General features: G+C 38.7%; 1 pseudogene; it reads right to left on the minus strand.

Moving 5' to 3' along the window:
• Positions 1-14,364: 14,364 nt before the first annotated feature.
• LOC116559107 lies at positions 14,365-14,498 on the minus strand (annotated as a pseudogene).
• Positions 14,499-15,472: the final 974 nt, after the last annotated feature.

The raw sequence follows: 15,472 nt of genomic DNA on the forward strand, positions 1-15,472 counted from the left end.
TACCTTCAACAAATATTTATCACACTTCTGCTATGCACAGGGCACTGTAGTCATGTAGATCTGGTCCCTGACTTTGTGAAATTTGCAATCTAGTGGGCGGGGGTGTATGACCATTGATTTGTTTTGTCTTGTCTTGTTTTTGAGATGGAGTCTGGCTCCTTTATCAGGCTGGAGTGCAGTGCTGTGATTTTGGCTCACTGCAACCTCCGCCTCCTGGGCTCAAGTGATTCTCTTGCTTCAGCCTCCCAAGTAGCTAGGACTACAGGTATACCACCATGCCCAGCTATTTTTTTTTAGTAGAGATGGGGTTTAGTAGAGATGGGATTGACCTCATGATCTGCCTGCCACAGCCTCCCAGAGTGCTGGAATTACAGGCGTGAGCCACTGCATCTGGCCAACCATTGATTAGTTATAATAAAAATGCTTTTCAGGATGATAGTAACCAATAATTACATTTATTGAGAGGACACTACGCATCAGGAATTTTGGTGAGCACCTTTAATGCATTATCTCATTAGCCTTTACCAAATGCTATGAATTAGGATAATCTTCTTTCTTTAAAGTCTTTAACCCAGAAATTCTATCCTAAATGAGAAGATGAGAAGTAGTTAAAACTTTGCCTCTCAGTCATATGCTGCACTCATAATCACTTGGATATTTTATATATTTTTTGTATGTGCTTGAATTTTAATGCTAACATATCTACCTTAGTCTCTTCCATCTCCAAAGATAAGGTTGAGAAACTTCAGCCCTCCAGACCACCCACAACTCTTTATATCATGGCTCTACACAGCTTTCCCAGGATGCCTTTGGTGTTGCAGCCATTGGCTACCCTTCTTGACGCTGAACCCCAACTCACAAGTCCTCACTGTGTAGAGCTCATCTGAGATTTACTCAATAGTAAAAAATCTCCAATCCCTGCTCTCTAAAACAGAGCCATCCTCACTTTGTGTTCTGTACTCAATGTTGCAGATAGAGCAGTCATTAAAGTGGAATTTAGACTTCTATTAGCATAGTTTATGGCTTTCTTTTTTGCAGCTTCCATATGGAAGTATCATTTCTTTGGGCTGAGCAAGAATATGGTGACTGGCAATTGCTATATTCAAATAGAACATGCCAACATAACATGTAAAGCATGGCCATTTCCATGTTATGGTCACTAGACTGCTCCATTGCCCATCTTAATGTAAGAATGGGCACAGGCTCACGTTCCTGTATGAGAATATAGAAGACCCTAACTTGAATCACGTGCAGTAGAAGGTGGAGACTGAGATAACTTTTATTGATGTATCATATCCTGTGCTATTTGTTTTTTATATTTATTATCTTCTTTATTCCTTACAAAACACTTGAGAGATGATATTATTGTTGCTATTTTTTTAAATTTGAAAACTGAGTCCCGGTGAGGTCAGCAGTTTGTCTAAGATCACTGGGTTAGTCCCGAAAAAACCTATTGGAATAATAATAATAAAAATAAGATCACTAGGTTAAATAGAAAAAAAGCCAGATGTTAGGCCTAAAAAGCTCTGAACTTCCCCCACTGACGCACCCCTCTTTCACCCACACACACCAGAGGTGGGTGTGGCTGGTGTCATAGGCCCAAGTGGTCACACTGTAGTTCTCAAAATGTGGGAGAGCAACCCATCAGCATCACCTGGGGACTTGCTAGAAATGCAAATTCTTGAGTCCCTTCTCAGAACATCTGAAGCAGAAACCAGCAGATGGGGATCAGAGATCCAGATTTATTAAGTCCTCTAGGCAGGCTTATGTTTGAAAACCATTGGCCTTTTTCACTCATTAAAGCTCAATTAATCATCATTCTTTGCATAAAAAGAGAGATGTAGAAAACTTCCCCTCTGAAAATTGAACCTAGGCAGGCAGACTTTAGCTCATTTAGAAATTTGAACTGGAGTTCCTGAGATTTGTCCTGGCAGAGGAAAAATGTTGAAATTGACCATGGTGTGAAGAATGATGGCGCTCACCACCATGAGCAGGAAACTCAGAGAGGAGGGACTAGAGATTAGATTCAACCATCAAGAGTTGTAGTGGTTTTCTTAGCATAAGAGGCATTGGACAGAGGAAAGCTGGTCAGAATCCTATGGTATTCTCAGAATCAGAAAAGTGTTTTTCTTCTCTCCTGTCACCCAATTCTTTTCTTCCTTAAATGTAAAATGAAGTTACCTTTCAAATGCCAGCTTCATCTTTCCAGTAAAGGGAATTAAGGGAAAAGGATCTGCCTACCTTTGGACTGGGTGTTGATGATAAATGCAAGATCCCTGACTGCCTGGCATAAAGACAGTTACCAGAGCCAGAATGAGGAACTCCTAGAATCGTGCCTCTTTTCACATGGAACCTCTCCCCATTAGCTTTTCTCTCTTCTTATTGTATCCCTGTGATGAATGTGTGTGTGTGCACATACATGTGCATTTTGCAGGGTGGTTGGGGAATACCCATGTTTGTCTTTATTTTCATAATGAGCCCTGCTTCTTAGCAGCTAACCTGGGTCTGGAAAGTGAAAATCATTAATAAAACAAGAATGAAAATCCAGACAAGGCAACTTTAAGAAATTTGGGCGGTGGAGCTTAAATTCACTATGTGGGCAGTATCACCTCAGATATTAATAATTTAAATATCTGATTAAGATTACATCAAATATAGCCATAAATTCAGAAGTGTGTACACACACATCCTACACACACACACACACACACACACACACAGGCAATAAATCTCTTCCTCTTCCTTGAAGCCTTGAAGGGGTAAAGATTTCACAGACAGGCAGGCAGCTTTAGGGGGTTATTTAATATCCTGGGGTCGGGGATGGGGTCAGGCAGCCTGTCCTAGGGGTGTGCCCTGGAGAACCTTTTACTGAATGATTTTTTAAAAGCAGGTTCTCACTCTGTTGCCCAGGCTGGAGTGCAGTGGTACAATCATAGCTCACTGCAGTCTCAAATCCCCGGGCTCAAGCGATCCTCCCACCTCGGCCTCTCAAAGTGCTGAATGAACTTTTAAAAGATCCAGATAAGATCATATCCTTCCTTAGACATTTTTAATGGTTCCACTGTCTGCAGAGTAAAGTCCAAAATACTTTAACATGCATTGCAAACCCCTGCACAATCTGATTCTTCATTTTACCTCACACAGCAACCACATAAGATCACCGTTACGTGCATTCCCCCAGAATCTTGGCTCTTTCATGCTTCCTGGGCTTGATGCGTGCTGTTCCCTAAGGCTGCACATTCTGTCTGTCTTCTTCTGTCTACTGAAATGCTGTTCGTTCATCAAGCCCATCTGAAATGCCACTTTTGTGGCATGGTCCTTTCCTGATTTCTGTCAGGCAGAATGAATTGTCTTTATCATCCCATTCCCATTCATGCTGTTTTATTTGACTCTCAGCTTCATTTCTTTCTAGCTTGGAGGTGGGCACAGCAGTAAACTTGTCTGAAACTCAGGTTAAGTCATTTGCACGATTCCTGTCCTCTCCAAGTTATTATGCTGATGAAATAAGATAGTACGTGCAACACACCTAACACAGTGCATTTATGCTCTCCTTCCTCCCCCGTTTCTGTTCCTCTATAGCACTTCTAACTCTGTACACTCATTTGCTTAGCTCTTGGCCTGACTAGTATCCCTTCAAAATGGAGAGTTCCTGAATGGCAGAGGTCATTGTATTTAGTATTATTTCCCCAAAATGCGTTGTACCACGCCTGGCATTTAGACCAGTATTTTAAAGATACTTGTAAATATGTATCTATATGAACTCTAAATCCACCTTAGCACCACTGGTGATGATTTTCTTTGCTCACTTGCTGATTTACTGAATTGCCCCAACACAGTTTCCCCCAGTGATGATGGGTTGAAGCTATGGAATCACCCTGTGGTTGATTATATTGTTCACACTGTCAACTTCCCCCCATAAGTGCACAGCATACATCTCCATCTTTGCAAAGCCTTCCTGTTTTATTCACAGCCTTTTCCTCTGACTTGCTTTGGATAGTGGATCAGGGTTGAATATGAAACGTTCACTCTGAAACAGAAGTAGTAAATGCACTTGGGTGATTGGTCTCGAACTCTTGCATAAATGACAAGTACATCTCAGACTGCGGCCACCCCTTTAGCTTGGCTTCTGAATAAGAGTTCAGCCAGCTCATGTTACTCACAGTCCTCACAGAACATGAAAATGCAAGCAGCATTGTTGATATAAGCCCCTTCGAAATTGGGATTGTTACTGCAGCAAAAGTTAACTAGTCCACAACCCCGAATTCTCATCTGCAGGGTCTGCTGTGTTCCCAGGGGTTCAGATTCCTAGGCCCTAGCTCCTGAATTCCCTTCTCTCTGAGATTTGCTTTTAGAAAGCTCTATACCTAAATGGCAGCATGTACTGTAACTAAATGTGACCATAAAGAGGGAAAAGTTATAATGTTGTTTCAGAAAATTGCTGTTCTCATTACCTACCTTATTGCCATATGTTCTAATCTAAAGCACTACGATACGGGAAATTATGGTGACACAAAGATGAAGTGATGTTCTTTGTAACGATACTCCCCAAATATTTATTCTGGTTCCCTCCCCAGCCGTGCCCACATGCGTAATTGATGCCAGCTTCCTCAATTAGAAGTCCAGGGCATAAAGAAAATGAGGACGAGGCCGTTTGCATTTCTGAAGCTTGACAAGGGAAGATTAAAATCTTTTATGAGTTCCCCCCCATCATATGTGGAATGTGGCACTTGCATATTTCATTTTCTCAGGAAAAAATAGTGTTTGCATTATTTGGAGAAAATCATTACAAATGCGACTAGTCAGCAGCCGTGGTGGACCCTGTTACATTACCATTTCTGAGTTATGTTTTGTACTTGGCTTTCTCTACATACTCTTTCATTTTGTTAGACTTTGTGCATCAGGGAAAGGATAAAACACAGCAGCTCCGGCACTGTGAGTGTACTGGACACACAACATGGAGAAGCACTTCTTGCAAACTGGAGAACACTGAGAAATGTGAAAGGGGCCTTCCTGGAGTGGGAAACCCAGTCATCAAAACCTACATTAAATTGTGGCTAAGTCTCCTCACCTTCTTTCCCTACAGAGGCCTATCGTCCCTAATCTGAGCGAACTCTCAGGGAAACGAAGGCAACCCAAGAGATCAGCTTTTCACATGGTTTGACTACATTATCTCAACTGCCTTTTAGTGACTTCTGTGTCATGTATGCTGGGTAACAAAGAGAAGGGCCCATATTTACAAGAGAAAGCACTGTGACATTGCAGGAAGAGCAAGTATGGGCGTTATAGTCACATAGAACGGTCTTCATACCCCAGTTCTTCCACTGTGGCTATGTAACCTGGAGAAAACTGTATAATCTCTCTGAACCTCAGTTACTGCATGTATAAAATGGGGCGATGATTATAAAAAGCTTGTGAGGATTAGTGATATTGTATGTAACTTACGAGGCACAATAAGCATTCACAAATGTTATTCACTTAGTGGCTTTCTAACATTATACTAAAGGGATTGTTGGGAGTTTTCTGTTTGCTTGTTTTTGTTTTTAGGGATTTTTTTTAATTTGAAGGAAAGAGGCAGCACTCTGTTAGGCCACAGCATCTTGTGCTAGCTTCAAAATTTATAATAAAGGGATTCTTGGGGGTTTTCTGTTTGCTCGTTTTGTTTTTAGGTATTTTTTTTTAATTTGAAAGAAAGAGACAGCACTCTATTAGGCCACAGCATCTTGTACTAACTTCAAAATTGGCACTGATCACATTGTAATATAAGCATAAACCCACCTGCCTCTTCTGTTTAATGGTAATCACCAGAAGACTGAAACTCTATTTGCCACTGCCACTCCAATGTCTGGTTAGCAGCATCTGGAGCACAGAAGCCACTCAGGAAATAGCTGCAGAAAGAGAGAGAGAGAGAGAGAGAGAGAGAGAGAGAGAGAGAGAGAGAGAGAAAGGACTTAGCTAAATCACCCTCCTTGCTAATGGTGAAGCTGAGATTTGAAACCACATAGACTTGGACAGCTAAATCTGTGCTATCTCCATTATAGCTCCCTGTGTCTAGTCTATTCCTTACAGCCTAAAACTTTTGCTGGGGATGAAGGAGGGAACATTTAAGACCCCAAACAGGGCCAAGTAGCATGTCCAAAAGCCATTTGGTTCATTATCCTGCTTCAAGTGGTTAACCGTGCCATCCTAAAAGATAACCATGAAATCAAGTGTCCAAAAAGTGCATGGCGATTTTGAGTTGGTTTGTTCTTATTCCATCTTGAATGTTCTTGAATGCTCATGAGGTGATCTGGTAGAAGTTATCTTCAGCTCCCTTCTTTTAAATCTATGTCTTCTGAGTCCAAGTGGACTTCAGAGATGCTTTAATTTTATTTGCCCAAGTTTGCTACAAATTTGCCATAAACTTTGTTTCAAATTTGAAGGATATATCTCCAAATTATGTGCTCTTTCTGCATACTATACAGAATGGCATGAGTCGATGATGAAAGGACAATTCTGTAGGGAGGCTATTGAGAAGAATTTTAGATCCAAAGATTACGTTTGGAATAAAACTTAGAGTTCACCCTATCCAGCCCCCTCATTTTGAGGATTGGGAAACAGATGCCCAGAGAAGGGAAGAAAGTTGCCTAAGGTTACAGAACTGTGACTTCTAGTATAGGATATTTTTCACTAGGTGAGCTCATTTCTTGTTCTGGGATCCTGGAGCTTTTTCTTCCTCACATTCAAGATGGGCTTATAACCTCTTATTTATTGAAGCCAACAACCTCCAGCACTCTTTTGGAGAAGCCAGAAAGGCAACTCTGTTTACCTACTGACAAATCTTTAACATTTAGACAATGGACTGCAGAGTTTGTATACCAAGATTTATCGGTATTAATCCTACACTCAGGCACAGGCAAATGGTAAATACTTATTCCTTTCTCCTCAGGTTTTGTAAATAGGAGCAAAAGAAATTTGACATGATTTCTCCATGGTCTTTGAAGATAGACTGCTATACTCCTTAGATTCACTCTCAGCTGTCTTCTTTGGCTGCCCACTCTCCCTTCTTGCTAGGTGATGAACCTCATAGCTGGGCTCAAGTTTCAGCTTCTTCACAGTTGCCATCCATCACAAGCTCCCAGTCAATGAATAGATAAATGGAGAATTACAAGTCTCTGGGCTGCACCTGTGTATCTTAGAAGCCCAGTATCAGGTCTTATCCTTGATGTCTTTAATGTCACCAATTTATAACCAGAGTTTGGCTGCTAATTTGGGTTTTAGTACAAGCCACCGAAGGGCATCTGGGTCATCTCTTCTTGGACCAGCTTGGTGCCTGCTGGGCTGATGGAAGCAAACATAATTTATGCAGATAAGATCATCATTTGAAACTATTACTGACAGCAGAAGAAGCCCCGATGAGGTAGAGGAGTCATCCATTTGTATGCCTATGATCAATGTTTTAAATATTCTAAGAATGTTTTAGTAGTTCTAACTCAGAGAAAGTATAACTCAGAGTTCCTGCAGTATCTCCCAGCCAGACCCAAGTCACCCTGGATATAATTTATACACACACACTTGGCTGCCTGTGCCAAGAATTGGCCTGTCTGGTTTATAGGCTCCCATCGTGAGGACCTCAATATGTTTTTAATTAAAAAACAATTGATAGATCTGAAACTGTAAATCCCCTTTTGCTAAGATGAAAACTTTCTAAGAGTTTCGGTTTTGCAGAAGGGAGATGGAAAACATTCTTTGTTGATTGACTATTATTATTTTTCTTTTATTCTTCATTTCTGTGAAACTGACCCTAGATTTTCCAGTTGTTTTCTCTAAATGCAACGTTGGTAACTTACTGCCTGGGCTCATCCTATGTGGCTGAGCATCAAAGAGTTTTAACTGATTAGTTAGCTTGTTAGGTTAGAGGCCTGCTTAGAACATGGTGGAGGGGAAAAAAAAGCTTACCCGGGAATCTGAAGAATGAGATCTTCTGGTAAATTGAGTCACCATGGTTGCTTATGTCCTTCCTTCATTAGAATTATATATCTGTATCTTTGGCCCAAGTGACTCAGAAGTATTTCAACTAGAATGAATTAAATTTGTTTTCCTGTCCCACTGCTTCTTTGATTTAGCTCATCTGACTTTATTTAGCCAATGGAATGTAGATGGAAGTGAGAATGTTCCAGTTCTGAGCTGAGGTCTCAAGAGGCATCTTATTTTTTTGCCTCTCCTTCTTCACAGCTAAGCTCCACTATGACACAAACATGCCCCTGGCATTGGCTGATCCAAGAGGGTAAGAGATTTTTGGAGCAGACCTAGACCCAACCAGGAGCCTGGAGCCAAGACCAGCAGAGCCCAGCTGCCACAATGAACCTGCAGGCCTGTGAGCAAAAACTAAATACTGCTTAGAAGCAACTAACTTTTGGGGTAGTCTGTTATACAACAAGGACTGACTAATAGAAGCTTTATCTTAATAAGCTGTCAATAACTAGTTAACATTAATCAAGTCATTTCTGCCCACGGCCTCAGTTTTCTCCTCTGTAAAAATGCGAGAATTAAATCAGATAGTTTCTAAGTCCTCTTCAAAATCTCTTCAAATTCTAGAAATTAGTGTCTGCAATGTATGGCATGAATTTCTAGGAAAACCTCTTGTAAATGGATGCTGCTAGTTACTAAGGAGAACTAAACCAGACAGTGAATTTTTGCTTGTTATTATTGTTTGCTCTTCCTCGTGGAGAAGATTAAATTAAATGTGAGAATACAAATGTTATAATTTATAGCTTATGATAATTGGTGTGTATTTTGCTATTTCAAAGTATAAAACCAATGTATTTACCACGTTTGTTAATTTCCTTTTCAGCAAATTGCTATACTGAATAGAAATATTGCTTTATGCAATGGGAAATTCATAAACAAAATATAAAATGATTGTGGTTAAAAGAACACACCAAGTTTGGTCAAAATAAAAATTATTCCCTCTTATGAGGAGAGTAGTAAATTTCCACTTTGAGCTCCTATTAACAATTAATAAATGTTCTAAACTATTACATATATTACCTCATTTAATTACCAAAATAGTTTTTTGAAGATTGTTTTATTTTTCTAGATGAGGTAACTGAAGCCCTAAAAGTTTAAATGCTTGTCTCAAATAACCACCTTGCAAAAACTAGAGGTAGAGATTTGAACCCAGATCCCTCTGACTCCAGGCCTGAAGCTTGTGCTTCAGATGGGGCCGTTACTTGACTCAGAACTCTCAGTCCAAGTCAGGTACAAGATAGATGCCCTATGAGGTAGCAGAACCTTTTATTGCTACACCATATGGTGGCCAACCGCTGACTGTGTATTACCTCTGAGGCTTCTGGACATCTTTCAAATATGTGTAATGCATAGAATTTTCCTATCACAAACTCAAATATGAAAAAAGTAGCATTCCCACCTGATGATGAAAAAAACAACAGCCTGCATATTTTCATATAGTCTCACAAAATTGGAATGAAACATTTTTGGTATAAACTCAGCCATGTTAAGAGTTCATTCCTTGTCTCCTTTCTGGCCACATGCCATCTTATATTTGGGGGAGGGTTTTACAAGCAACCGAGGGGTGATGAGGGAAAAATGGCAAGAGACATTGGATTTGCCACTCTCTGCCCTTCACCCTCTGCTGGCCTAGGATGCTGTTTACTCTTTGGCCATTAGCTTTGATTCCTAGCGCATCTACTGCCCTTGTCCATGGTCCCTGCAGTTTCCTCTCAGTACCAGAACTCATGGTCATCTCTGTGTCCTAATCCTATCGGGCCCCTTTAAATCTACAAGGTATCCCTCAACCTTTTCCACTTCTCTCCTGCAAGCTCAGAAAATTCTGTATGCTTCACTTTGCTACTCCTAAATAAACCTAGGAGGCTGTTTCAATTCCACTTTGCTAGACACACAATGCCACTTGTCTATTTCAGTACTGCTGCTCCAGGCTGGCATGCAGGAATTCTCTCCCGACTCTTCAAGTTTTGCCAGCATAGTGAAGCCTGCATCTTCTCTAATCTGAGACCCTCCTGCTCCTTCAGGACCTGCCCCACTGGGTAGGTGGGAGGACACGGGAACCCTTGTCAACTATCGTCTGGTGTCTCATCATGTCCCCTCTGATCTTTGCCTACATGGCTCTCTTCTCCCTCCCCCTGCCACTGGCTCCATTTTTATCTTGTCTCCAGGGCTAAATAAAATAGCTCTTCTTTCTTTTTTTAAGTCACTTGCTTATGTCGTGCACTTTATGCCATGATTCCTTCAGGGCTTTACCTCTGATACTGAAAAGGGCCTGGCTCTTACAAATCAGAAGCAATAATTTTAAAAAATCTATTTAGAAACTCAAAAAGCCCAGAACTTACTGGGTTTTTTTTCTCTCTTTATATTACTGCTCTAATAATCTTAATCTCCCCTGGGGCAAAGGGTGCCTCTGATTTAGTAGGAGAAAGATGGCAGGATAACTTGTGGAGGTGAGGAAGGCACAGGAAGTGGGGAGATTCTTGGGTAATATCTCAGAATAGTCATCAAGCAATAAAGGAATGCAGTTGATAGTGAAAGCATAAACACTCAATTTCTGAGGCTTCTCATTCATTCATTCAATAAATATTTGTTAAACACTGACCACATGCTGTCTTAGGAGCTGCATAAATAGCAATAAACAAGGTAGACAAGGCTGCTGCTTTCATAAAGCTTTTATACTCTAGTTGGGGGAGACAAACAATGAACAAGAAAACAAATGTGTAAGGTCATGAATTACACGTAGTGCTAACTAAGAAAAGAACACATTGATGACCTATAGCGTGTAGGGAAGAGGTGGGGGAGCTGCTTTAGACTGGTCAGGTGAGGAAGGTCTTCCTTAATGTCAATATCTGAAGTGAAACTGAACAGTGAGAAGGAGCCAGAAATGGATCTGAGGGTCACTGCTCCACAGAGAAGGCACAGCAAGCACAAAGGCCTGCAGCTAGGGACAGGAGAAAGATCAGAGGCATGTCTGAAAGCCTCATGAGTGAGAAGAGAGGTGGTCCAGAGGTCTGAAAGGAAGCAGGGGCCCGATAAAGGTCTTTCATGGTGGAGTTTGAATTTTAGTCTAAGAGCAAGAGGAAGTCATATAGGATTATAAGCAAAAGAAAGACACAATCATTTACTTTTTAAAAACGTTCTATCTGCTGGGTGGAGAGTAACCTACAAAGCGGCAGGTGCAGAACGGGCGATAGCACTAAGGGTTCTGCGTAGAAAAAGCCCTATGAGTAGCTGTCTCTGATGCTGGTTTTCCAGATTTCAGCCAATACCAGGAAAGTCCAAAATGCCCCTTCAAATAACTTCCCAATGAATGGTCACTAGGATGTAGCTCGGTGAACTTCAGGAGCATTTCCTGCTCCTCCTCTCTGTCCAACTGGAGCCCTTTGGAGGGAACTCAGGGAATGTTGTGCTCTGTAGGCACTGGCTAGAGACCGCCGTGAATCTAATTATTTTCTCTTATCTAAATTGAGGCTTCCAAGGTATTGGTGGGGGTGCCCCTTTTTTTGCTTCGTTGTTTCCCCTACAGCATTTATCATAGTGCTAGGCACACACCAAGGAATCAAAGAACATTTGTTGATTCAGAGATTGATTGATTCTGAGGCACTTGAGTACATTTGTAAATATCCTTTGAGGATCTTGCATCCCACTAGAATAAAACACTTCATGTTTTATTCAGTTCTTTCCCCACATGCAAATGTGCAGGTGCCCCGATGGCATATAGATAACATCATTACACATACACACACACACTCACACTTGCACACCAAAGAAATGACTGCTCACATAGATGACACGATTAGAGGAAGACTGTGTTTGAGAAATCTATTAGGGTTTAATGCAAGAATGATTGGATGTGTTCCCCAGGTGCTGATGTCCTGCATTTGCAGAGCAGCCTTTCCTACAGGCTCCACAAAGCAGGAGATAGTTAAGCTAGACAACCTGGGATAGAGCAATAAAAACTAGACAAGGAGCCAGCATGTTTTTAGTTCTAGGTCTACAATTTGTAGCTATGTGACCTTGAACGAGTCACGTAAGCAAGCCAAACTTCAGTTTCTGATCCGCAAAAATGAAATAAAAATAGTTGCCTTGAGTAACTTTTATATTGGAATGAAGCATCAAATAAAATCATGTAAATGAAAGTGATTTGTAAACTGTAAAGTGAAATGTGTGAGAGAGTTACAAGCTAATTTTACCACAGCCCCTGTCAAATGCTAACGGCCCAACCCTGCAGATATAGAAAAAAAGAATATGTCGATGTTTTTAAAATGGTGGAATCAGATCACTGGGTCCATTTCAAATTGCTATAAAAAGCATATAATTAACTTTCAGGATTTTATATTCCTTGACTATTCAGCAACTGCTGTTTCCGTAGTTCTTCTGAGGTATTTGAGTTTTCCTCATATTTTATGCTTTTTTTTTCAATAATTGGATGCCCCCATCTTCATCACCAAGGAATATGTTGATGCTTTTAAATACTATCTATGATATGAAGACATGAGAAGTCACTTTTGTTCCTTATTTAAATTTTCCTATTTGTAATGTGTATTCTTTGATAATTTATTCCAATGTTTTAAAATATCAAAATCATGTGTAGGTAGGTGTCCCAGACTCATAAATCAGGATGTAATATCTTTTGAATGGATTGTTTCCTTTTTATTTTGAAAATTAAATATATCAAACAAAAACAATATCTACTATTAACCAACACCATCTTATTATAAAAGCAAGAACCTTGAAGTAAATGAAGATTTATAGAAAATTTCTTCTTTTATTACCTTTGTTTTAATAGATATTTTGAATTGTATTTTTAATATATGATATATTCAATGTGGTTCTAACACTTAAAAAGTACAAAAAAAAAAGATTCTATCCAAAGTTTTCCCATTTTGGTCACTTATCTGCTCAGCTCCCTTTTTCATAGGCAATTGTTTAGCAGTTTCTTTTGAATACTTCTAGAGCTTGTATGCACACACAAATATTTATGTGTTTGTAATTGTGTGTGTATGTTAGTCTTTACAATACATATGATAGCATGCCATGCAAATTTTCATTCACTTTACTTTCTTCACTTAATAAATTCAGAGATTTCTCCATATCAGCTTGTAGAGAGTTTCTTGGTCTCATTCATGGCAGTGTGGTATTCTACGGTATGGATGCTTTGCAGTTTAAGCAGTTTCTTGCTGGTAGACATTTAGGGCGTTATCACTCATTTGCTACTGCAAACAATCTTTGCTAAATAATCTTGTGTATTCACCATTTTACTTATGTGCAATATATCTTTAGAATACATTTCTAGCAGTGAACTTGATCAGTGTAAAGATGTGTTCAATACTGACAAAACACCCTCCTTTGATGAAGCTCCAATTTATATTCTCCCCAGGAGAGTCTATTTCTCCACGTCTTTTTTATAACAAACTTTTGTACCTTTGACAATATGATAGGTGAAAAATAGTATCTCTTCTTGTAGTTTGATTTGTTTCTCCTATTGTGAATGAAACCAATCATCGTTTTACATGATTAGTAGCTAGTTGTGTTTCTTTTGCTGTGAACTGTATGTTCACATCTTTCATCCTTTTTTTTTCTTTTAAATTATTTGTGTTTTTGTTAAAGGCTTATGTGAATTCACTTTACATTACAGAAATTGGTCCTCTGTCCACAAGATTTTAAAGTATTTTTTAAGAGTTTATTATAAACTTTTGATTATGATTATTTTGCCATACATGTATATTTTCTAATTTACTGTAGTTTAGTGTATTAATATTTTCTTTTAACTCCTGAGATTTGTGAAATGGTTAGAAAGACCTTCTACACAATGAGATTATAATTTGGTTTCTTGGTTTCTTCTGGTGCCTCTGTGGTTTCACTTTTTACCCCTAATTCTTTGACCCAGTTTTAATTTATTCTGGTATGAGACTTAAAGTATGAATTCAACTTAAATTTTTTTCCAGACGGTGATCCAGTTTTCCAACAAAATTTATTGAATAATCCATCTTTTCACACTAATATGAAATGAAAATTTATCATATACTAAAGTCACATAAGTCTTTTGGCCTATTTCTAGGCTTTCAATTCTGTCCGATTGGCTGCCAGCTTATTCATGTACCAGAACCAAAATTTTATTATTGCAGTATGATAATATATTTTAATATCTGATAATGTATTTCTCACTCCATTTTACATATTTTTAAATTTTGTTCCTTTTGTTTTTCCATTTTAATTTTAGATTAAGCTTGTATGCTTCCAGAAAGAAATCTTATTGACATTTGTATTGGAATCATGTTAAATATAAAAGTTCAGCTTCGGAATAATTGATATAGTGTTATGTTGTTGAGCCCTTTTGTCTCACCATATGGTATGTCTATCAATTTGTGTAGGTTGTTGCATTTCCTCAGTAGTGTGTGTGTGCACACACATACACACACACAAATTCTTAAGTTTATTACTAGATATTTTATATTTTACACCTGATCTTAGCCAAAAGGCTGAGAAGCAATGATATTTTATATTTTAAAAATGAACTGTAAATGGTTTGTTTCCTTCTAGTAGAGCTTTAACTGTTTATTGCTTTTACATAAGAAAACTATTTTCTTCCTTTTACTTTCACCTCACTGAATTCGGTTTGTAACAGTTTTTAGTTATATCATATGCAAACAGGTAACTTTACAAATTCTAAGTTACATGCCTCTAATCCCTGCCTTTCGTATGATCCCATTTGCTAGGACTTCCAGATGATGTTGAATATCACTGGTGATGTAGGCCATTCTTGCTTTATTCCTGAATTTAGCACTTTCTGACTCCTAATGTTTCTAGTGTTTTCTTAATAAGCATAATACTGACTTTGCATTTGGGATACATTCTATTATATTAGAGAAATTTAATTTATTTCTATATTATGGACTCTTCTCTTTTTCCCTTTTAAAAAAAAGCAAATCTAAAATGTAAAGTGCCTTTCTTCAGTATCTATGAAGAAACTTACCTGATAGTCTCCTTTCCTCCTTAAACATCGTGAAATATGTTAATATGTTTTTTAAGGACCATTTTTTTTTATTCCTAAAATAAACCCCACTTTGTCAGAATGGTTTATAGTTTGTAATTTATTTAGGATTTTTACATCATATTAGTACATGGGATTCATCTGTAGTTTTATGTTTCTGTGCAATCTTTATCAGGTTTTGATGTATAGTTTCATATAAAGATGATCCCAAGAGTTCGGTAGTTTTCTTTCCTTCCACCATCACCACTCTGCCCATGCTCTGTAAGAGTTTAAATGAGTTTAATTCTGTTCTGTAAAGGTGTAGTAGAATTTCTGAAACTGGATTTTATCTCTTTGGTGTGTGGGAGAGGAAAAATATTAATAGCTTTCATATTTCATTTGTAGGACTGGTCTATTTAATATTTCTAGTACACTGTCTAGTATGCTTTCCATTTCATCTGTGTTCCCCAGTTTGTATAAAACTGAGCTAGGTAG

Source organism: Sapajus apella, unplaced genomic scaffold (genome assembly GCF_009761245.1).
Source record: "Sapajus apella isolate SASKATOON/1434 unplaced genomic scaffold, GSC_monkey_1.0 scaffold22, whole genome shotgun sequence".
NCBI classification, from domain to species: Eukaryota; Metazoa; Chordata; class Mammalia; order Primates; family Cebidae; genus Sapajus; species Sapajus apella.